The sequence below is a fragment of the Papio anubis genome, chromosome 2, assembly GCF_008728515.1.
Source record: "Papio anubis isolate 15944 chromosome 2, Panubis1.0, whole genome shotgun sequence".
Classification (NCBI taxonomy): Eukaryota; Metazoa; Chordata; class Mammalia; order Primates; family Cercopithecidae; genus Papio; species Papio anubis.
Genome location: NC_044977.1, coordinates 99,087,528 through 99,112,227, shown reverse-complemented (window position 1 = coordinate 99,112,227; position 24,700 = coordinate 99,087,528). Strand labels below are relative to the sequence as shown.

Sequence of the window (24,700 nt, the reverse complement as noted above, 5' to 3'; positions counted from 1 at the left end):
CCCTCTCTGCACTGTTAAATCATAAAATGACACACTGTAATTCTTTATATATGCCTCATTAGCTGTCTTCTCAGCATTAACGAATTAATGTATGATGAATTTTAATGATCTTTAATTTTAAAAAAATTAGACACCAATCACCTGGTAGACACTAGGCACTTTCCCTCATCAAATCTAGTTATCAATTGACATCAATTGTAATAGAAGAATTTTTTCATAAAAGAGAAAACAGCCTTGATAAAACCTAAATCATTCAAAAGTCACAATTTTGATTAAGAACAGTATTTGTGACATCCAGGGAGGGGCCAAGAAGGCCGAATAGAAACAGTTCCGGTCTGCAGCTCCTAGCGAGATCAACACAGAAGGCGGGTGATTTCTGCATTTCCAACTGAGGTACCCAGTTCATCTCACTGGGCCTGGTTAGGCAGCGGGTCCAACCCACAGAGGGGTAGCAGAAGCAGGGTGGGGCGTCGCCTCACCAGGGAAGTGCAAGGGGCTGGGGACCTCCCTCCCCACAGCCAAGGAAAGCCCTGAGGAACTGTGCTACCCCACTGGGTTACTACGCTTTTCCCACAGTTTTTGCAATCTGCAGAACAGGAGATTCTGTGTGTGCCTACACCACCAGGGTCCTGGGTGTCAAGAACAAAACTGGGCGGCTGTTTGGGCATTCACCAAGCTAGAGGTAGCAACAGGAGTTTTTTTTCATACCCCAGCAGCGCCTGGAACCTCATCTAGACAGAACCGAGGGGGCTGAAGCCAGGGAGTCACGTGGTCTCGCTCGCGCGGGGGGGGGGGGGGGGGTCCATTCCCGAGGGGGCCCGGCAAGCTAAGAACCACTGGCTTGAAATTCTCACTGCCAGCACAGCAGTCTGAAGTCGACCTGGGGCGATTGAGCTTGGTCGGGGGAGGGACCTCTGTCATTACTGAGACTAGTAGGTGATTTTTCCCTGATAGTGCTAAGGAGGCTGGGCAGGGCAAAGCAGCTGTAGCCAGACTGCTTCTCCAGATTCCTCCTCACTGGGCAGGGCATCTCTGTAGGAAAGGTAACAGCCCAACTCAGGGGCTTACAGACAAAACCCCAATCTCCCTGGGACAGACCACCTGGGGGAAGGGGTGGCTGTGGATACAGATTCAGCAGATTTAATTGTTCCTGCCTGCCAGCTCTGAAGAGAACAGCTAATGATCTTGACAAGAGGGATTCTCCCAGCACAGAGCATCAGCTCTGCTAAGGGACAGGCTGCCTTCTCATGTGGGTCCCTGACCCCCGAGCCTCCTGACTGGGAGAAACCTCCAAACAGGGGTCGACAGACACCTCATACAGGAGAGCGCTGGCTAGCATCAGGCCAGTGCCCCTCTGGGACAAAGCTTCCTGAGGAAGAAGCAGGCAGCAATCTTTGCTGTTCTGCGCCTCCACTGGTGATACCCAGACAAACAGGGTCTGGGGTGGACCTCCAGCAAACTGCAGTAGACCTGCAGAAGAGGGGCCTGATTGTTTGAAGAAAAAGTAACAAACAGAAAACAACAACATCAACATCAACATAAAAAAACCCCACACAAAAACCCCATCCAAAGGTCATCAAAGATCAAAGGTAGATAAATCCATGAAGACGAGGAAAAGCCAGCACAAAAACGCTGAAAATTCCAAAATCCAGAATGCCACTTCTCTTCCAGATGATTGCAACTCCTCTCCAGCAAAGGCACAAAACTGGATGGAGAATAAGTTTGACAAATTGACAGAAGTAGGCTTCAGAAGGCAGGTAACAACAAACTCCTCTGAGCTAAAGCAGCATGTTCTAACCCAATGCAAGGAAGTTAAGAACCTTAATAAAAGGTTACAGGATCTGCTTACTAGAACAACCAGTTTAGAGAGAAACATAAATGACCTGATGGAGCTGACAAACACAGCATGAGAACTTTGTGAAGCATACACAACTATCAATAGCCAAATCGATCAAGTGGAAGAAAGGATATCAGAGATTGAAGATCAACTTACTGAAATAAGGCATGAAGACAAGATTAGAGAAAAAAGAAGGAAAAGGAATGAACAAAGCCTCCAAGAAATATGGGACTATGTGAAAAGACCAAACCTATGATTGATTGGTGTACCTGAAAGTGATGGGGAGAAGGGAACAAAGTTAAAAAACATATTTCAGGATATTATCCAGGAGAACTTCCCCAACCTAGCAAGATAGGCCAACATTCAAATTCAGGAACATGACTAAGATACTCCTCAAGAAGAAACTCCAAGAAACATAATTGTCAGATACTCCAAGGTTGAAATGAAGGAAAAAAATGTTAAGGGCAGCCAGAGAGAAAGGTCAGGTATCTACAAAGGGAAGCCCATCAGACTAACAGCGGATCTCTCTGCAGAAACCCTATAAGCCACAAGAGCGTGGGGGCCAATATTCAGCATTCTTAAAGAAAAGAATTTTCAACCCAGAATTTCTTATCCAGCCAAACTAAGTTCCATACGTGAAAGAGAAATAAAATCCTTTCCAGACAAGCAAATGCTGAGGGATTTTGTCACTACCAGGCCTGCTTTACAAGAGCTCCTGAAGGAAGCACTAAATATGGAAAGGAAAAACTGGTACCAGCCATGGCAAAAACACACCAAAATATAAAGACTAATGACACTATGTAGAAATTGCATCAACTAATGCGCAAAATAACCAGCTAGCATCATGATGACAGGATCAAATTCACACAGAACAATATTAACCTTAAATGTAAAAGGGCTAAATTCTCCAATTAAAAAACACTGACTGGCAAATTAGATAAAGAGTCAAGACCCACTGGGGTGCTGTATTCAGGAGAACCATCTCACATGCAAAGACACACATAGGCTCAAAATAAAGGGATGGAGAAATATTTACCAAGCAAATGGAAAGAAAAAAAAAAAGCAAGGGTTGCAATCCTAGTCTCTGACAAAATAGACTTTAAACCAACAGAGATCAAAAAAGACAAAGAAGGGCATTACATAATGGTAAAGGGATCAATGCAAGAAGAAGAGCTATCTATCCTAAATATATACACACCCAATACAGTAGCACCCACATTCATAAAACAAGTTCTTAGAGACCTACAAAGAGACGCAGACCCCCAACAATAATAGTGGGAGATTCTAACAAGCCACTGTCAATATTAGACAGACGAACAAGACAAAAAATTAACAAGAATATTCAGGACTTGAACTCAGCTCTGGACCAAGTGGACCTAATAGACATCTATAGAACTCTCCACCACAAATCAACAGACTATACATTCTTCTCAGTGCCACATAGCATGTATTCTAAAATTGACCACATAATTAGGAGTAAACACTCCTCAGCAAATGCGAAAGAAAGGGTATCATAACAAACAGTATCTCAGACCACAGTGCAATCGAATTAGAAATCAGGATTGAGAAATTTACTCAAAACCACACAACTACATCGAAACTGAACAACCTGCTCCTGAATGACTACTAGGTAAATAACGAAATGAAGGCAGAATAAAGTTATTTGAAACCAATGAAAACAAAGACATGATGTACCAGAATCTCTGGGACACAGCTAAAGCAGAGCTTAGAGGGAAATTTATAGCACTGAATGCCCACAGGAGAAAACGGGCAAGATCTAAAATCGACACCCTAACATCATAATTAAAAAAAACTAGAGAAGCATGAGCAAACAAATTCAAAAGCTAGGAGAAGACAATAAATAACTAAGATCAGAGCAGAACTGAAGGAGATGGAGACACGAAAAACCCTTCAAAATAATCAATGAATCCAGGAGCTGGTTTTTAGAAAAGATTAACAAAACAGATGGAACACTAGCTAGACAAAGAGAAAAGATAGAAGAATCAAATAGACACAATAAAAAATGATAAAAGGGATATCACCACTGATCCCACAGAAATACAAACTACCATCAGAGAATACTACAAAAACCTCTATGCAAATAAACAAGAAAATCTAGAAAAAATGGATAAATTCCTGCACATATACACCCTCCCAAGACTAAACCATGAAGAACTCGAATCCCCGAATAGACCAATAAGAAGATTTGAAATTGAGGGAGTAATTAATAACCTACCAACCAAAAAAAGCCCAGGACCAGACAAATTCACAGTCGAATTCTACCAAATGGAGCTGCTACCATTGCTTCTGGAACTATTCCAAACAATAGAAAAAGAAGGACTCCTCCCTAACTTATTTTATGAGGCCAGCATCATCCTGATACCAAAACCTGCCAGAGATACAACAAAAACAACAAAAAAAATTTCAGGCCAATATCCCAGATGAACATCAATGTGAAAATCCTTAATAAAATACTGGCAAACTGAATCCAGCAGCACATCAAAAAACTTATCTACCACAATCAAGTTGGTTTCATCCTTGGGATGCAAGGCTGGTTCAACATACGCAAATAAATAAATGTAATCCATCATGTAAACATAACAAATGACAAAACCACATGATTATCTCAATAGATGCAGAAAAGGCCTTCAGTAAGATTCCACATCCCTTCATGCTAAAAACTCTCAATAAACTAGGTATTGACGGAACATATCTCAAAATAATAAGCGCTATTTATGACAAATCTATAGCCAATATTATATGGAATGGGCAAAAGCTGGAAGCATTCCCTCTGAAAACTGACACAAGACAAGGATGCCCACTCTCACCACTCCTATTCAACATAGTATTGGAGTTCTGGCCAGGGCAATCAGGCAAGAGAAAGAAATAAAGGGTATTCAAATAGGAAGAGAGGAAGTCAAATTGTCTCTGTTTGCAGATGACATTTTTATATATCTAGAAAACCCCATCGTCTCAGCCCAAAAATTCCTTAAGCTGATAGCAACTTCAGCAAAGTCTCAGGATACAAAATTAATGTGCAAAAATCATAAGCATTCCTATACACCAACAATAAACAAGCAAAGAGTCAAATCATGAGTGAACTCCCATTCAAAATTGCCACAAAGAGAATAAAATACTTAGAAATACAACTTACAAGGGATGTGAACGACCTCTTCAAAGAGAACTACAAACCACTGATCAAGGAAATAAGAGAGGACACAAACAAATGGAAAATCATTCCATGCTCATGGATAGGAAGAATCAATATTGTGAAAATGGCCATACTGCCCAAAATAACTTATAGATTCAATACTATTCCTATCAAGCTACCATTGACTTTCTTCGTGGAATTAGAAAACTATTTTAAATTTCATATGGAACCAAAAAAGAGCCTGTATAGCCAAGACAATCCTAAGCAAAAAGAACAAAGCTGGAGGCATCATGCTATCTGACTTCAAACTATACTAAAAGACTACAGTAACCAAAACAGCACAGTGCTGGTACCAAAACAGATATATAGACCAATGGAACAGAACAGAGACCTCAGAAATAACATCACACATCTACAACCATCTGATCTTCAACAAACCTGACAAAAACAAAAATGGGAAAAGTATTCTCTATTTAATAAATGGTGCTGGGAAAACTGGTTAGCCACATGCAGAAAACTGAAACTGAACCCCTTCCTTACACTTTATACAAAAATTAACTCGAGATGAACTAAATAGTTAAATGTAAAACCCAAAACCATAAAAACCCTAGAAGAAAATCTAGGCAATACCATTCAGGACATAAGCATGGACAAAGACTTAATGACTAAAACACCAAAAGCAATGGCAACAAAAGCCAAAATTGACAAATGGGATCTAATCAAACAAAAGAGCTCTGCACAGCAAAAGAAACTATCCTCAGAGTAAAAAGGCAACCAACAGAATAGGATAAAATTTTTGCAATTTTTCTATCTGACATAGGTCTAACAGCCAGAATCTACAAGGAACCTAAACAAATTTACAAGAAAAAAACAAACAACCCCATCAGAAAGTAGGCGAAGGATATGAACAGACCCTTCTCAAAAGAAGATATTTATGTGGCCAACAAACATATGAACAAGAGCCATCATCACTGGTCATTAGAGAAATGCAAATCAAAATTGCAATGAGATACCATCTCAAGCCAGTTAGAATGGTAATTATTAAAAAGTCAGGAAACAACAGATACTGGCAAGGCTGTGGAGAAATAGGAACATTTTTACACTGTTGGTGGGAGTGTAAATTAGTTCAACCACTCAGAAAGACAGTGTGGCAATTCCTCAAGGATCCGGAACCAGAAATACCATTTGACCCATTTGGGTATATACCCAAACGATTATAAATAATTCTGCTATAAAGACACATGCACACATATGTGTTTATTGCAGCACTATTTACACTAGTAAAGACTTGGAATCAACCCAAATGCCCATCAATGATAAACTGGATAAAGAAAATGTGGCACATGTACACCATGGAATGCTATGCAGCCAGGAAAAGTATGAGTTCATGTCCTTTGCAGGGACATGGATGAATCTGGAAACCATCATTCTCAGCAAACTAACACAGGAACAGAAAACCAAACGCTGCATGTTCTCACTCATAAATGGGAGTTAAACAATGAGAACACAAGGACACCGGGAGGGGAACATCACATATCAGGGCCTGTCGGGGAGTGGAGGGAAAGGGGAGGGAGAACATTAGGACAAATACCTAATGCATATGGAGCTTAAAACCTAGATGATAGGTTGATAGGTGCAGCAAACCACCATGGTGCATGTATACCTATGTAACAAACCTGCACATTCTGCACATGTACCCCCAAACTTAAATTAAAATAAAAAAAGAACAATAATTGAATCTCTAAATACTCTTTTAGTCCAGGGTTCAGCAAACATTTTTTCTATAATAGTCCAAATAGTTAATAGTCCAAATATTTCAGGCTTTGCAGGCCACACGGTCTCTATAACAACTACTCAACTCTGTCATCATAAAGTAAAAGCAGCCATAAAGAATATGGAAAGAAATAAACATGGGTATATTCCAATAAAACTTTATCTATAAACAGGCAGTGGGCCATGTTTAGGGGAAAGCTATAGTTTGCAGGTTTCTGCTTCAGTCCAAAAAATAAAATAAAATCATATTCCTTTCTACTATTTTACTAGAATTTTGTGTGATAAATTACAGAGCTTAAGACAAACATGTTGCATATGTTGTAGGTACGTGCAGTTTGTCTATTTTACAGAAAACACCAGATATTTAATAGTATGATTAAATGCTCATGGATAGAAAGGGAATTTTAACATCTGGCCTCCCAGGAGTTTGTCTATGATAATACATTGATAAAAGAAAAGCCTATGAGACTAACCAAAAAAGATCACAGTGTTTACATATATTTGTGAAGGGAAAATGAATACAGAGATTTACCAAAGACTGAAGCACTTATAAAGTCTACCTTGATGTCTAGCAAAAATAAATGTGATTACTATTCATTGCAGCATTATCCACAATAGCCAAGATATGGAAACAACCTAAATGCCCATCAGTGGATGAATAGAAAAAAATGCAGCATATGTACACAATGGAATACTCGTTGGCCTTAAAGAGACAAGAAACTCTCATTTGTGACAATATGGATGAATTATCCTAAGTGAAACAAGCCAAGCACAGAAAAACAAATACTACATGATCTCACTTATATGTGGACTCTAAAAAAGTCAAACTCAGAAAAGTAGAAGGTAGAATGGTGGTTACCAGAGTGGGAAGGTGTGGACGAGAAAAGGAGAGATATAATCAAAGGGTACAAAGATAAGTTAGACAGGAGGAATAAGTTAGTTAATAATAGTGTAGTATGTATTTCAAAATTACTACAAGAGTAGCTTTTAAGTGTTCCCACCACAAAGAAATGATAAGTACGTAAAGTGATGGACATGTTAATTAGCCTAATTTACTCATTCTGCAATGTACATACATATCATAACATTACACTCTATGCCATAAATACACAATTATAATTGTCAGTTAAAAATAAAATATAATTTTAAATAAATAATGTTGATAAATTTTAAAAATAAATAAATGTGATCAGTTCTGTAGTTTCAATGAAAAAAGTTTTGGTGACAAATGTTAAGTTCATTCATATTTTCTCTCTTTCCTGGGCAATTGAATGAAGGCCCAGATGTGAGGCTGAGGCTCCTTACATCATGCCTAGGTAGGACAGGAAACGCACAGACTCAAAACCACAAACAACTTCAGGCCCAGCACATTCACAGTCTTCTGCCTCGGTTTCCTTAAATTTGTCTTCTTAAATTTTTATGATATATACCATTATTAAGCCTGGGCTAAAATAGCCAAGCACATACATCTCAGAGTTGCCCTGGCAATCAAGGCCAATGAAGTCAGAAGAAATAAACGCCACGACTTCTCCAATGGTACCTGGAAGATCCAGAGCATCACTCACAACACCGGACCTTTGATGGTAGTATTTTAAACTATGTTCTACTAAGGCATAACCATGCAAAACTATCTTAATTCCTTCTTAAGAATTGCAGCTAGTTCTTCTCCAGGTCTCTGCATAATGCGCAGGCTGGCCTGGATTACCTCTTAAGTCTCTTTGACTATAAATGCTAACATTCCATTCTCACATTCTTCTGAATACAATATACCATAACAATTTTTGTTCTTTGATTTGACTATGTAGCTCTAAACATAATTTAGAGCTACATAAATTATTCCTGAGTAAATAAAAAGAGAATTCAAGCTAAGTAATTTTTTAGTTAAAAAAAAATCTGTATAGTTTTCTATAACTCATGAACTCACCTCAAATGTAATTTCAACAGACGTATGTTAAAGCAAGTAAGGAAGAAGGGTGGCTGCAAACATTTACACTTCTCTAAGGCAAAATTTTTCTAAATTGTGAGAAGTGATCAAAAAGTGGACAATAAGATGAGTTTACTGGTTATTGACTAGCATGTTTTTAATTAAAAATAATAAAGAATATCCAAGGGCATTGCACATAGTATTGTTCTGTAATGTATTGAGTGGTAGTATAAAATGCTTTTCTTTTTTTTTAACCATGAATTGAATAACTTTTGATAAAACATCTGATATCCACAGATTTAAGGAGATTACTTTAGAGACAATATTCATTTCTCTTTCAGTATGTCCTTAAAATGTGATTTTTAAAAAATCAGTCTCCTTACTTTAAGCATCTCCTCTCACACAAGCATAGGTCCAATTGGTGGAGACAGTGGTCGAACCCCAACGCGCTCTGAGTCATAGCACCATCTACTCAGCACACCCTTCATTTGATGCGGACTTTGGAGAGCAACTCCAGTGCTCAGCCTCACAAGGGAAAGGAGGATGAGGCTTACCACTACTAAAAGTTGATGTTGTTGATTTCTAGAGAATTATCAGACAGCAAGTATTCAATAATCATAGCAGATCTTAGAAAATAATGATGCAGGGATATTGGTCTAAAATTCTCTTTTTTTCTTGTATCTCTGTCAGGCTTTGGTATCAGGATGATGTTGGCCTCGTAAAATGAGTTAGGGAGGATTCCCTCTTTTCTATTGATTGGAATAGTTTCAGAAGGAATGGTGCCAACTCCTCCTTGTACCTCTGGTAGAATTCGGCTGTGAATCCGTCTGGTCCTGGACTTTTTTTGGTTGGTAGGCTATTAATTATTGCCTCAATTTTAGACCTATATCACTGATGAACATTGATGCACAAATCCTCAATAAAATACTGGCAAACCGAATCCAGCAGCACATCAAAAAGCTTATACACCATGATCAAGTGGGCTTCATCCCTGGGATGCAAGGTTGGTTCAATGTACGCAAATCAATAAATGTAATCCAGCATATAAACAGAACCAAAGACAAAAACCACATGATTATCTCAATAGATGCAGAAAAGGCCTTTGACAAAATTCAACAGCCCTTCATGCTAAAAACTCTCAATAAATTCGGTACTGATGGAATGTACCTCAAAATAATAAGAGCTATTTACGACAAACCCACAGCCAATATCATACTGAATGGGCAAAAACTGGAAGCATTCCCTTTGAAAACTGGCACAAGACAGGGATGCCCTCTCTCACCACTCCTATTCAACATAGTGTTGGAAGTTCTGGCTAGGGCAATCAGGCAAGAGAAAGAAATAAAGGGTATTCAGTTAGGAAAAGAAGTCAAATCGTCCCTTTTTGCAGATGACATGATTGTATATTTAGAAAACCCCATTGTCTCAGCCCAAAATCTCCTTAAGCTGATAAGCAACTTCAGCAAAGTCTCAGGATACAAAATCAGTGTGCAAAAATCACAAGCATTCTTATACACCAGTAACAGACAAACAGAGAGCCAAATCATGAATGAACTTCCATTCACAATAGCTTCAAAGAGAATAAAATACCTAGGAATCCAACTTACAAGGGACGTCAAGGATCTCTTCAAGGAGAACTACAAACCACTGCTCGGTAAAATAAAAGAGGACACAAACAAATGGAAAAACATACCATGCTCATGGATAGGAAGAATCAATATTGTGAAAATGGCCGTACTGCCCAAGGTTATTTATAGATTCAATGCCATCCCCATTAAGCTACCAATGAGTTTCTTCACAGAATTGGAAAAAAACTGCTTTAAAGTTCATATGGAACTAAAAAAGACCCCCATTGCCAAGACAATCCTAAGCCCAAAGAACAAAGCTGGAGACATCACGCTACTTGACTTCAAACTATACTACAAGGCTACAGTAACCAAAACAGTATGGTACTGGTACCAAAACAGAAATATAGACCAATGGAACAGAACAGAGTCCTCAGAAATAATACCACACATCTACAGCCATCTGATCCTTGACAAACCTGACAAAAACAAGAAATGGAGAACGGATTCCCTATTTAATAAATGGTGCTGGGAAAATTGGCTAGCCATAGGTAGAAAGCTGAAACTGGATCCTTTCCTTACTCCTTATACGAAAATTAATTCAAGATGGATTAGAGACTTAAATGTTAGACCTAAAACCATAAAAACCCTAGAAGAAAACCTAGGTAATACCATTCAGGACATAGGCATGGGCAAGGACTTCATGTCTAAAACACCAAAAGCAATAGCAACAAAAGCCAAAATTGACAAATGGCATCTTATTAAACTAAAGAGCTTCTGCACAGCAAAAGAAACTACCATCAGAGTGAACAGGCAACCTACAGAATGAGAGAAAATTTTTGCAATGTACTCATTTGACAAAGGGCTAATATCCACAACCTATAAAGAACTCAATCAAATTTACAAGAAAAAAACCCATCAAAAAGTGGGCAAAGGATATGAACAGACGTTTCTCAAAAGAAGACATTCATACAGCCAACAGACACATGAAAAAATGCTCATCATCACTGGCCATCAGAGAAATGCAAATCAAAACCACAATGAGATACCATCTCACACCAGTTAGAATGGTGATCATTAAAAAAATCAGGAAACAACAGGTGCTGGAGAGGATGTGGAGAAATAGGAACACTTTTACACTGTTGGTGGCACTGTAAACCAGTTCAACCATTGTGGAAAACAGTGTGGCGATTCTTCAAGGATCTAGAACTAGAAATACCATTTGACCCAGCCATCCCATTACTGGGTATATACCCAAAGGATTATAAGTCATGCTGCTATAAAGACACATGCACACGTATGTTTATTGAGACACTATTCACAATAGCAAAGACTTGGAATCAACCCAAATGTCCATCAATAACAGACTGGATTAAGAAAATGTGGCACATATACACCATGGAATACTATGCAGCCATAAAAAAGGATGAGTTTGTGTCCTTTGTAGGGACATGGATGCAGCTGGAAACCATCATTCTCAGCAAACTGTCACAAGAACAGAAAACCAAATACCGCATGTTCTCACTCGTAGGTGGGAATTGAACAATGAGATCACTTGGACACAGGAAGGGGAGCATCACACACCAGGTCCTATTGTGGGGAGTGGGTAGGGGGGAGAGATAGCATTAGGAGATACACCTAATGTAAATGACGAGTTAATGGGTGCAGCACACCAACATGGCACATATATACATATGTAACAAACCTGCACGTTGTGCACATGTACCCTAGAACTTAAAGTATAATAAATAAATTTTTAAAAAAAGAAAAGAATGACGCAAAAGGCTCTTTTACTATTGGGCTCTGTTGTGGTTGGCCACCATGACTTAAATCATCTGTATCATTTTACTACGTGAGCTTGTTATATCCTAAATCTGAAAAGAATAATTGTCTGTAATTTACGGACAGCCTGAAAGACAAGAAGTGAAGAGATTTACCTAAATTTTTTTAAGCCAAAACCAAACAAAATGAAGATCTTTTTGAAATGATCCCTGATCTTCAAAGGATTGTGAACATATTAACTCTGTTACAGTATACTTTTCTTCCTTTACTTTAGCCAGCTAAGCACACTGTATTTAAGTAACTCCAGATGAGCAAACTGAAATATACTTCACTTCCCAAATGCAGTTTCCAGGACCACTTTACCCTGGGGTTGGTTGGTTGGTTTCCCCTTTAATGGTGCCATTTAATGACAGATTTCATGTGGTTAAAGAGTCTCCCTTACAAAGTTTGGGTTCAGAAATGATTTTGTATATCTGTGGTTTATACTATTAACAAAGGAGGCAGTGTTTCAATTACCAAGTTTGGAATAAACTTATAAAAACTTTTAGAATACATTATTTCACATTCTAACTCCCTCCTGCGCCTAAATGGTACCCTTAGTGTTGGAAAAATGTTTTTTAATTTATTTATTAATGTTCGATAGTCCAAGTGTCAATACACAGTATTTTTAAATGTCATGTATTTAAGTACTATTTAAATAAACTATGTATTTAAATTATGATAATTATTTAGTTGAGATTCATCTATGGAAGCTACAAGCACAAAGTGATCTTAAGATGATTTTGTCACAAAAGATGCTGTGATTATTAAATAATTAAAATGCATATTTTAAAGAATGAGTCAATAATTTTCACGTAAGAAAGTACACTTGCTTTTCTTTTTTTCTTTTTTTTTTTGAGATGGAGCCTCGCTCTGTTGCCCAGGCTGGAGTGCAGTGGCACAATCTCAGCTCACCGCAAGTTCCGCCTCCTGGGTTCACGCCATTCTCCTGCCCCAGTCTCCCGAGTCGCTGGGACTACAGGCGCCCGCCACCATGCCCGGCTAATTTTTTTTTGTACTTTTAGTAGAGACAGGGTTTCACCGTGTTAGCCAGGATGGTCTCGATCTCCTGACCTCATGATCCACCCGCCTTGGCCTCCCAAAGTGCTGGGATTACAGGCGTGAGCCACCACGCCCTGCCAAAAGTACACTTGCTTTTGAGGTAAAGTCATAGCAGTGGCCTATGGAATATGGTGGCCTTGGTCTTTCTCTATTTTCTGGCACAGCTGTATTTCATGTGATTGAAAACAAAGGCTAAGTATAAAGTAAATCTGATAATATTTAGATATAAATTAATAGCTGCAATTTTGGAAAAGTAGGAATAAGGAGATTAACTTCATTTATATTCAGAGAGATAAAGAAGTAGGTTGAGCTAAATCTCATACCATTATTAACATTTTCCAACTTTCCTTTAAAATTTCAAACTTCTGCCTCAAGGTCATGTAGGGATGAACCAAAAATAAAATTAGGAGGAATGAAGTCTCTCCTGTCCTACCCCACCTTAGTCCTATTTATTCAGAGAGCAGAGGAACCAGGAGAAGGGAGAGGTCAAGAAGGGAAAGAATCTCTGCCTGTTCTGAGCTCAGTTTTGCAGGACAAAGAAATCAGCTCCCCCAAGAGTGACAGGACAGGTCCAAGGAGATCACTGGGTTGGTCCATGGAGCTGCCCTGTCTTAGGTTCACTTACTTGCCTGCAGCTTTTATCTACTCATAAAGAGTAGACAAGACACATGAAGCAAGACATATGACGCAAGAGGCGTTAAGTCCAGATCCACTGTCTCTTGAGCCCCCCATCCAGCAAGGACACACTGTCATCTCCAAAGGGCTTCTCCATCTCCATCCACCTTCTCTGCCTTTCCAGCATCCACCTTGTCATACAGTTCTTACTTAGCATAGAGACTTGATTTTCTGGAAACTACCTCTGTATTTAATTTATGATTAACATTACTGAGCTCTTGGCATGGGCTAATCTTATAAACTCAAAGTCCATGCCCTCAAACTCAGAGTCAAGCAGGTTAACAGATATACAAACAAATATGAAAGTGGAATTAACTTCTATCACAGATATGCATGTATGCACAGGATGTTAAGGGAACAAACATGAAGAAACCCTAGCTAGCCCAAACTGGTAAGAGGAGGCATTTGCGAGCCTTCGAAGACAGTAGGAATTGGCCAGTTATGATGCGGGGAGAGGCAGGCGTGATAGAGGAGGGTAAGGAGGACTACCAGGAGAGCAATGTAGAAGGTCAGTGTGACAACAGATGGAACAGAATGATGCAGCCTTGAATGTCATGCTAAGAAATGCTAAGAAGTTTGGGTTTTACCCCAAAGGTTATGAGTAACCTCTGAGGATTTTAAGCAAAACGACACCACAAGATTTGCTGTGCAAACTCCAATCTGATTGTAACAGGAAAAATAAACTGGAAGAAGAGCAGTCTAGAATATTGCTATTTAAAGTGTGGTCTGCAGACCAAAGATAGCCTACAAACTGTCACAGGTCTATGATAAGATAACTACAGAAATCTGAAAGATAGTTTACGTCTGTTGGCTCTAATGATAAAAAGTTTGAAGTTTGTGACAGTTTTAAAATGTAGCCCCACCAAAATATGAAAAACAGGATATTTGTACAGTACCTCCCCATAAGATATTTATAGTATCTGAGAAACCTAGCAGACGCCACCAAGGGAACAAGTTTCACATCGCACTAATAAGACATGTGGCCATGGTATACACTCCGATATGATGCACTGAGGAGGGGACAGCATCGCTTCCATGTTATTCTTACCAAAAATGCAGGACCTCAATCTAATCACGGAAAAACATTAGACAAACTTAAATTGAGGAGCATCTTACAAAGTAACTACCCAGTACACAAAAATATATTATGGTTACGAAAGACAAGAAAAGGCTGAGGAACTGTTCCAGACAAGGAAACATGAAAAACAAATGTCATGTGGGATCCTAGATTAAATCCTGAACCAGAAAAAGTATATTAGTTGGAAAATGGGCAAAATTGGAATATGATCTACAGTTCAGTTAACGGTATATCAATGTTAATTTCCTGATTTTGATAACTGATAATCATTCTATGGCTATGTAACATGTTAACATTAGTGAAAGCTGGTTGAAGGGCACATGGAAATTCTTTCTACTACTTTGACTCTGTAAGGTTAAAATTATTTCAAAATTTAAAAGTTTTAAAAAATGACTTCGGATTTATTTGACTCTTCTCTGAGAAGAAGGATTTGTGTCTTCTTCCTGTGAGTCTGGGCAAGTTTAGGATTGCTTTGACCAAGAGAGTAGCATAGAAGTGACACTGTGATTTCTGCCCATATTCTGTGTGTCTTTTTTGAATTTCATCTTTATAGTGTTTTATAAAAATATTCTAGTGACCTTTTACTGCATAACTAGCTACTCGAAACTTAGTGGCATAAAGCAATAACCATTTTATGAAGTTCATGGATTCTGTGGGTCATGAATTTTGGCAGGACACAGTGGGGATGACTTCTCCTTGTTCCATGATGTTTGCAGCCTCAGCTGGGAAGACACAAAGGCTGTGGGGGATGGGAACAGCCGGGGGTTGTGATCACCTGAAGGTTTCCTCTCTCACACTTCTGGCACCTGGGCTGGGATGATTCAAGGAAGGTTCAGTTAATTCTGTTGACTGGAGCATCTATCTATAGCTGTACTCTCCGTGCAGCTTGGCCTCTCTTTGCATGATAGCTGGGTGCCAAGAGGAAGCATCCAAGGAGCAGGCATTCCAAGAGAACCAGATGGCTTTTCTAACCTAGCTTTGGAGGTCACAACATCGCTTCCACTGTGTTCTAAGTGGGCATGTGCAAGTTATGAAGGCAGTCCAGATTCAAATGGAGTGCAACTAGACTCCACCTCTTGATGGACTATGGCATAGCTACAATACAGAAGGGCATGTGGGATGGGAAATATTATTACAGACATCTTTGTAAAATATTATCTACCACAGTATGAGTCTGCAACAAATAGAAAATTTTAAACCTGCTTCTTTGGCCAGGTGTGGTGGCACATGCCTATAATCCCAGCTCTTTGGGAGGCCAAGGTGGGCAGATCACTTGAGCACCAAGAGTTTGAGACTAGCCTGGGCAACATGGAGAAAGCCGGTCTCTACAAAAAATATATAAAAATTAGCCAGGCATACTGGTGTGTGCCTGTAATTCCAGCTACTCAGGAGGCTGAGGTAGAAGGATCACCTGAGCCCTGGGAGGTCGAAGTTGCAGTAAGTCAGTAAGTTGTGATAATGCCACTGCTCAATGTCTCAAATAAATAAATAACTGCTTCCTCACCAGTCTGAGTAGCAATAGCCTACATAACCAGAGAGACCAGTTAATAGGCCACTATAGCAATCCAAGGGGGACACCACTGGAGCCTTGTATTAGCTTTCTATTGCTGCCTAACGAATTTCCACAAACATAGCAACTTAAAGCAATACCCATTTATTACTTCAATGTCCTATAGGTCAGAAGTCCAGCTCAGCGTGGCTGGTTAACCATCTCAGGATATCACAAAGCTGGAATCAGTGTGTCAGCTGGGCTTAGTTCCAGTCTGGAGGCTGGAGGTGGAGGGGATACATTTTCAAACTCATTCTTATGGTTGGCAGAATTCAGTTCCTTGCAATTGTAGGGCTGACGTCTTCATTTCCTTGCTGCTGCCAGCTAGGGATCTCTCTCAGCTCCTAGAGCCACACATATCCCTTACTGTGTGGCCCTCTCCTTCTCTAAACCAGCAAGTGAGGATCTCCTCCACGTCAAATCCTTCTCAAGCTTCAAATCTCTTGGACTTCTCTGTCTCTGACCTCTAGACCACATTTAAAGGGCTCATATGATTGGTCAGGCCCACCCAGATAATCTCCATATTTTAAGGTCAATTAATTTTCGACCTTAATTACATCTGCAATATCCCTCTTAACAGCACTAAATTAGTGTTTAATTGACTGGAAGGTGCCATAGATACACCAGTGGCTGGAAATCTCCAAGGCCATCTTGCAGTTCTGCTTACCAGAGCCTGAACTTGCCCCTGATCTTAGTTCCCTTACCCCTGCGCCTCCTTTCTTAAAAGTAATTCATGTTTGGTTCTCTGAATAAGCTACTTCTGGCCTACTTGTATACCAACCAAAATAGAAGCTGGGCTTTGTTTAGCTTTCCAACAATGCTGGTTAGGAGGTTTAGATTTCATATTTGCTCAGCAACTGACTGAGCACTAGACTACAAGCAAAGCTTTTTTGTTTACATAATTTACCAGTCTAGTGGACCAAGGACAGTCATTTTAAATTAAAAATCTGTAACACCAAGCTGAATTTCAAATTTTTGGATCAGTGAATCAACTTCAAAAAGAAACAGTTTCATAATGTTTAGCTATGGTATGATATTATGTCTACCCTGAAAGCAATAACATTTGTGACATTTCTCCTTGAAACGTTTGCCCTTGCCTGCAATTCTTGCTAATTCTGCAGACAACTGGCAGAAGTCTTACCATTAAGGTACATATATAGGGAGTTATTTTTCACACAAAAAAGGGGAGGGCTGGGTTGAGATTTCAGCAGCATTGGTACAGATAAATTTTAGAACTGGTCATTTTACAAAGATCTACAGCATCCTCCTTATGCACAGGCATTACACTTTTTCCCTAAGGAAGTTTATACTCCAGTAGGCACAAAACATATATAAAAATAACTTAATCCAAGTTATAAGACTGACTGCTTAATTTACTGAGAAAGTCTTAGAATTAAGTTAGAATATGAAGCTATACCAGAATATCCCTCTGACTTAGGGAAGTCATCCATTGCCTAACAGCACTGAAAATATGGATTTTAGCAAGAGAATTTTGGTTATGTTAAAAGTAAATATTTTCCAATAGAATGGAGATTTTAGGAAATAGAATAATTTTATGTTGCATTAACAACTTTGTAAAATGCTTCTACGCCTATTACCTCAATAGATGTCCAATACAGCCCTGTAATATTCCACACCTGTTGAACAAAATAAGGCCACAGAGTGTTTCGATCACAGAAAGTACAAAAGGAGAAATGGGAAAGCTGCAGTCATTGTATGGATCTCCATACAATGTGCAGGCCTCTTTTATGAAGCACCTCTGACTCTTCCAACCCTGGATGCTATGATGTGGTTGCAAGTCCTGTTTCGTCCAGGGCTTTACAGAAATTGTCCCTACATCATGGTCCCTAATGCTCCTGCTACCCAGCTGAGGGCTTTGGCCTCTCACTCCCACATTCTGTCCAGTGCTTTCCATTCTGCCTGGGTCCTGAGCCTTCACTCTCTCTCTGAACCTCGTCGCTCTGCAGCTGGCCACCTTTCTCTAGTGATTCTTTGATCCTTGGCATTCTCCCCAAGACATGATTCTGTATTCAGAATCCCACAGCTTCACAGGCTGAAACCACATGTAAGAGGCATGCTCATTCTTGCATCAGAGCCGGACGAGGAGTGAACAGGAAGAGGCAATATCAGTAAGAGAAAGAATTGGCAGTGGCGGAGACCAAAGACAAGTCCCTAAGAGGACCACGAGATTGTACCAGCATTTCTTTTCTCCTACAGATACGAACCCAATAATAAAAAAAAAGAAATTCCATATGAGATATTTTTAAATTATTTTCCATTTAATGAACACACTTACTTCCTAAAGTCATTTTTTTGGTCCAGATAACTCAATAAAATACAAGAGATTTTTTTGTTTTGGAATCTACCTGAAATCAAGCTAAGATTTCTCTCTTTTCATTCACTTGATGAATATTTGCTTGATGTCTTTTATGTGCCATGCACTGGGCTAAATGAGAGCTGCAGCAAGTATTAAAAATGCTGGGATAGATACATAAAGATAAAGATCTATAAAGGTACAGAAGAGACAACAGAATAACCTTTTCTATCTGAAGGGCATTGTGAAGGCTTGAAATTGCAACCAGTCATGACAATAGTAGTAAACATGGATTGCCCAGTTCCTATGTGGAACACACAGTAACAAATGCTGTGTATCTGCTAATTCATTGGATTCTAACAAAAAAAAAAAACCTCATAGTTAGACATTACTATCTTTCTACTTCAGATGAGAAATTAAGGCAGAAAGAAGTTAAGTAAATCAGTTAAGTGGCAAGTAGAGGGGCTGAGATATAAACTTAGGCAGCTTGGATCAGAGTCCACATTCTACAGGGTAGGTACAGCCTGAGGTTCAGGAAAGGAGCAGGTTTCTGATAGCAGGTGGAGGAAAGTACAGGAGGGAAGGCTGGACAGATATAGATGAAGTATGTCCTGGGCAAAGGGAATAGCATGACAGCCAAAAACAGAATGGTTCATTAAAGGCAGTGAAAGATGTAAGTGAAAGAGCAAGTTTACTACACAAGTGGAAGAGGCAAAAAGAAGGTAGCAAAAGATCCAGCTAGAAGAATAAGCCATGGCGGATCACAGAAGATCATGTTAGTCATGCTGAGCTGCTTGAACATTATCCTCCAGGTCAGGGCTGGCAAACTACAGCCTGTAGGCCAACTCTGCCAGCCACCCCTATCTGTATAGTCCACAAGCCAAGAACAGCTGGCTTTTCAATGGTTGAATCAATCGAGAGAAGAATATTTCATGATATATGAAAACTGTATGAAATTCAACTTTCAGTTTCCATTAGTAAAATTTTTTTTGGAACACAACCCTGTGTATTCATTTACATACTGTCTATATTTGCTTTTATGCTATAATGGCAGAGTTAAGTAGCTGTAACAGAGACCATATGGCCTGCAAAACCTAAAATCTTTACTATCTGGCCATTTACAGAAAAGGTTTGCTGAACCTTTCTCTAGGTGGCTGGGTGCCATTAAGGGTAGGATTAGGTAAAGCAATGTCATTACCAGATTTATATTTTTTGCAAAGATTATTCAGGCAACAAAAAGGAGAATGAACTGAAAACAAAAAAGGACTGGGAACAAGATCAGTTAGCAGATTATGACTAATCTCAAGGTGATCAAAGCAGGAATCCATAGGAAAAGGCAAGGATGAGGGTTATTAATGAAGTCATATCAATAGGACTTGATAGTCTACTGAATGCAGGAGGGGAGAGAGATCGATCTAGAATGACTCCAGGTACTTGATTTGTCCTACCAGGAGGCCACCACCATGACCACCACCCAGAGCAATAAACATCACACCAAGCAATGTCATTTATTGGAGCTCCCTGTGCAGTGATGCATGGTGCTTAGTGCTTTACCTCTCACTTGATCCTTACTGTGAGGTAGTAAAAATTAACCCCATTCTTCAATAGAGAAAACCAGCACTGAACCTTACCCAGATGGTCTGAAATCTACCAGCAAAATTGGTGTTCCAATGCCAGAGTGACTAGCAACCCTGTCCTAACAGGAAATGAAAAGGAGCTGGGATGTGGGTGTTTACAGTGTGCCTTTCATGGGATCCTTCCTTTACCTGGTGGATGGCCTAGTGCCTAACTGTCTGACCCATGACAAGGGATCCTTCACACGGGGAACTTGTTTATACTGGCAGATGTCCTTGTGGCTCTTGCCTGACCCACGGCCGGTTTATGATTGCCTGGCCATTACTCTGGCTCTGAAAGCCTGACATTGTGTTCTCCCAAGCATCCTGGGGAAACCTCTGCCTGGAGCATCCCCTAGTTCTTCATCTGGAAGGTACAAACTCAATATACCACCACAATAGGAAACAAGATCAAAGAGTTTTATTTACAAATCCTGGGCATAAAGAGCGTAATGAATCAGGAGGGCAGCCCTCCATCCCTGGGTCACATGAGGCAGGAATGACATCAGGCAGAGAAAAAGAAAAATGCATGGCAAGTAGCAGCATACGTAAGAGAATAGGGTGTGAGTCACTTCAAGTTAACAGGCAAATGTCTGCATGGTCCTTTAGAGGAAGCAGCAAGAAAGTGGGAGCCCACTCTGCTGGGCAGGAGAGACGCCTCTGGGTTCTCATCTCAGACCACTGGCTTGAGAGATTTGGGTATGGTGTAGAAATGCAACCGAGTCAAGGGTGACTGAGCCTTGATTTCTGTACAAAAAGTAAAATTTATGTTGAACATGGATGTCAAGGCAACATAAAATCACAAGAACTCACTACACCAAGGTAACACAGCTAATTTGTTTCAGAGTTTACAACCTTAACTGCTGCAATGTACAGAGGAGAAAGGCATGGTTGGAAAAGAAGAGCAAAGTTGGAAAATAAGAATAAGAAGAAAACTGAGGGAGGAATCTCAGGGCATATCAACACTTAACGAGTTGGTAGGAAAAATAAAACCTGGTGATCTAAAGAACATCAATGAAGGTGAAACAAAATGGGTCAAAAAGAATGAGTTGACACTGTACTCATTCTCCTTGCTGTTTAGATTTTAGGTTCAGTACCAGTTCCTATAAATGACATGTTTATTGCATATACTGAGTAACTTTAGTATCCCCAAGCCTATTTTAGGAACTATTTCTAAGATCAATCATGATACTAAAGTTACTAAGAAGCAAAAATAGAGAGATGATCAACTTGAAACCATTGAAAAGGTTATCTTGTTGGCCATGAAAACCATAAGATGGATTACGGATTGTCATTCATGTTAATGTTTCATAAGAACCACCAGCCTGTGTTTGTGTGTGCACTTAACAAACCTATAGTTTTGTCCTGATTATAAAAAATAATTAAGAATTATAATTTTACAACTGTACATATTTATATAAATATATAGAAGCATAAATATATTTTATTAATGTTAACATTTAGAAAAAATAGAAAAGCATTACAAATAAAATATAATCCCACTATTCTAAACAAATCAATGAATTTTGATATGTTACTTGTCTTTTTTCTACTCATATAGGACACAGGATCCACCTAATCTCTAAAATAGTAGCTACCATTTAGTGAGCGTATACTGTGTACACTGTGCTATGTGCTTAGACATCCATGCTTCAATTAATGTCTAACAACTCTATGAGGTTAAGCCCATTTTACAGAGGAAGACACTGAGCCATAGGTTGGTGAAGCAATTTGCTCACAGTCACTCAAACAGTAAGTAATGGATCTGAGATTAGAACTGATATCTACCAAAGAACCTGTTAGATATATTACATCAGGATAGAGGGTGGGAGAAAACATTTTCCCATGTCATTAAATATTCATTAAAAATATATTAGTTCTTTTAGATACATGGTTTTCCGACCTATAATTTATTTAACTAGTCCTCCCTTGGTGGTCCCATTTTCCATTTTGTACTCGTAGACATTAGAAAACAAACTAAACCTCATGGGGCTTAGAAATCACTTCAAATGGATTCCAGTCCTCACTCAATCCTCTACCTTTGTATTCTTGGACAAAGTACATAAACTCTGAGTGTTACTTTCGTTATATGTAATATCATTGCCTACTTCACTTGGTGACAGCGAGGAGGAAATAAGGTTGTGCCTGTGAAGCACCCAACACTATCTGGTCCATAAAAAGCTCTCTCTGTAAACAGCTACTAGGCTGAGTGTAGTGGCACATGCCTGTTATCTCAGCACTTTGGGAGGCTGAGGTGGGTGTGGGTGGATTACTTGAGTCCAGGAGTTCAAGACCAGCCTGGGCAACATGGCAAAACCTCATCTATACAATACAAACATTAGCTGGTACAGTGTCACACAACTGAAGTCACAGCTACTTCAGAGGCTAAGGCAAGAAGATCACTCGAGGCTGGGACGTTGAGGCTGCAGCGAGCCATGATCATGCCACTGCACTCTAGCCTGGTCGACAGAGCAAGACTCTGTCTCAAAAGAAAAAGAAGGGAAGGGGAAGGGGAAGGCGAAGGGGAAGGGAAAAGGGAAGGGATAGTAGCTGTCTTTACTCTTTTTATTGTTGTTGTTTTAAATAATGTTTTAATGGGCATTCTTTTTTATGGGCATTCTTGTATATGAAATTTGCGAATATCTTTTACTATTTTCTTAAGATATATTTCTAACAGTGGAATCAAAGGTGTTTAATGTATACCGACAGTGTGCCCATCACAAAGGATATATTAATCTGAACCTTTATTTATTAATCTTAATTTTAAAATGTATATATTGTGTACAACATGTCAACATGTTTGGAAATACATATGCATCATGGAATGGCTAAATCTAGCTCATTAATATATACATTATCTTCTTGTGGTGAGAATACTTAAAATCTACTCTCACCAATTTTCAAAAATATAACACATTGCTATTAACTATAGTCACCAGGTTGTACATTATATCCTATCTAACTGAAATTTTTTAGCTTTTGACCAGCATCTCCCCAACCTCTACTTCCTTCCCTCACCACTCAGTAACCACCACTCTCCTCTCTACTCCTGAGTCAAAATTTTTACATTCCATATATAAGTGAGACCATGCAGTATTTGCCTTTCTGTGCCTCATTTACTTGACTTAACATAACATCCTCCAGGTCCATCCATGTTGCCACAAATGACAGGATTCCTTTGTTTCTTAAAGGCTGAATAGTATTCTATTGTATATATCTACCACATTTTCTTCATTCATCTATTGACAGACATAGGTTGATTCTATATTTTGGCTATTGTGAATAATGCTGCAATGAACATGGGAATGTAATATCTCTTTGAGATAGTGATTTCAATCCCTTTAGATAAACATTCAGTAGTGGGATTGCGGGAACACATGGCAGCTATAGTTTTATTTTTTGAGGAACCTCTACACTGTTTTCCATAAAGGCTGTATCAATTTCCATTCCCATCAAAAATGTATAAGAGTTCCCTTTTCTCCATACCTTCTCCAATCCATTTTATCTTTTATTTTTTGGATCATAGCCATTCTAACAGGTGTGAAGTGATTGCTTACTGTGGTTTTAATCTGCATTTCCCTGATGATTACTGATAGTGAGCATTTCTTCGTATATCTGTTTATTATTTGCATATCTTCTTTTGAGAAACGTCCATTCAGATCCTTTGCCCATTTTATCATTGGGCTGTTTTCTTACTATTGAGTTGTTTGAATTCCTTATATACGTTGGATATTAACCCCTTATCCAATGTATGGTTTACAAATACTTTCTCCCATTCTGTAAGTTGTCTCTTCACTCTACCGTTTCCTTGGCTGCGCAGAAGTTTTCTAGGTTGATAGAATCCCATTTGTCCATTTTTGCTTTTTGTTGCCTTTGCTTTGAGTTCAAGCATATACCAATTTAAAAGGCAAACAGTGGTATATGAAAGTACGTATTTCACTAGACTCTCAATAAGTGATATTTTAAAACTCTACCAATTTGTTTTTTTTAAGTATGTTATCTTAATGAAATTTTCTTTATTATTAATGAGAGTGACTCTTTTTCCTGTTTATTGTTAGGAACAGCCTTTTCATGTCCTTTGTCCATTTTCCCTTTGGGCCTACTCTGTGTTGGAATTTCAAGAGACCTAATAAAACCTGTCCCTAAAAACTGACCCATTTGTTTACCCTGTAAACAACTGAGTTGAGCAGAATTTGTGACTCCAAGCAGAGAGAAGAAATGCACACCACAAAACGGTGTATTCTGAAGATACAAAGTGTCTCCAAGGCACTGACATCACTGAAGAACCATGACTTCACCTCCTGGGTTTTTTTTCCTATGTAATATGCTATGGCAAAG

The 24,700-nt window shown here is 39.1% G+C and overlaps 1 protein-coding gene across 9 annotated transcripts in view; it reads right to left on the bottom strand.

Annotated features, from left to right (window-relative positions):
- The window catches only part of ULK4 (unc-51 like kinase 4), a 793,903-nt gene that overhangs the window by 377,935 nt on the left and 391,268 nt on the right, over nt 1-24,700 (bottom strand). The window lies entirely within an intron of this gene.